At 39.9% G+C, this 837-nt stretch overlaps 1 non-coding gene across 1 annotated transcript; it reads left to right on the top strand.

The window, feature by feature from the left end:
• The first annotated feature begins 274 nt into the window (after positions 1–274).
• Positions 275–381, top strand: LOC118983861 (U6 spliceosomal RNA). The gene has a single exon (XR_005065810.1). It is a non-coding gene; the product is annotated as a U6 spliceosomal RNA (small nuclear RNA).
• The last annotated feature ends 456 nt before the right edge of the window (positions 382–837 follow it).

The raw sequence follows: 837 nt of genomic DNA, 5'->3' as shown, positions 1-837 counted from the left end.
AATATACTTAAAAGTTTTTTTTCTCCCATCACTAGTTGCCACTGGACTAGTGCAACTATGACATTGTTTATGTCAACAAAGTATAATCAGCAAAGTGATAATCCACAGGCTATTATCCAGACTTAACAAAAATGGATTCATTCCTATTTGGTACCTTTAAAAACTCGTCCATGCACCACAGAGAGGAAAGCCATTGAGCTTAACCAGATGTGAGAGTTAGCCTGGACTATTAGTCTCTGAGAAGGTCTTGGCCAACATTTAAAAATCTTTTACCGTGCTTGCTTCGGCAGCACATATACTAAAATTGGAACGATACAGAGAAGATTAGCATGGCCCCTGCGCAAGGATGACACGCAAATTCGTGAAGCATTCCATATTTTTAGGTTTAATCTCCAAAATATACAAAGAACTCACACGACTTCACTCTAAGAAGACAACGAACCCAATTAAAAAATGGGGAAAGGACTTGAACAGACACTTCTGCAAGGAGGACATACAGAGGATCCAGAGACACATGAAAAGATGCTCAATATCACTAGCTATCAGAGAGATGCAAATTAAAACTACAATGAGATACCACTTTACACCGGTGAGAATGGCTATCATAAACAAAGCAATAAACAACAAATGTTGGAGAGGGTGTGGGGAAAAGGGGACTCTGGTCCACTGTTGGTGGGATTGCAGACTGGTACAACCATTATGGAAAACAGTATGGAATTTTCTCAGAAAACTAAAATTGGACTTGCCTTTTGACCCAGCAATTCCACTGCTGGGATTGTATCCTAAGAACCCTAAAACACCAATCCCAAAGAACCTATGCACCCCAATGTTCATAGC

The sequence above is a fragment of the Sturnira hondurensis genome, unplaced genomic scaffold (assembly GCF_014824575.4).
Source record: "Sturnira hondurensis isolate 20B ecotype Veracruz unplaced genomic scaffold, ASM1482457v3 Scaffold0000465, whole genome shotgun sequence".
Classification (NCBI taxonomy): Eukaryota; Metazoa; Chordata; class Mammalia; order Chiroptera; family Phyllostomidae; genus Sturnira; species Sturnira hondurensis.
This window is presented reverse-complemented; position numbering and strand designations above follow the sequence as displayed.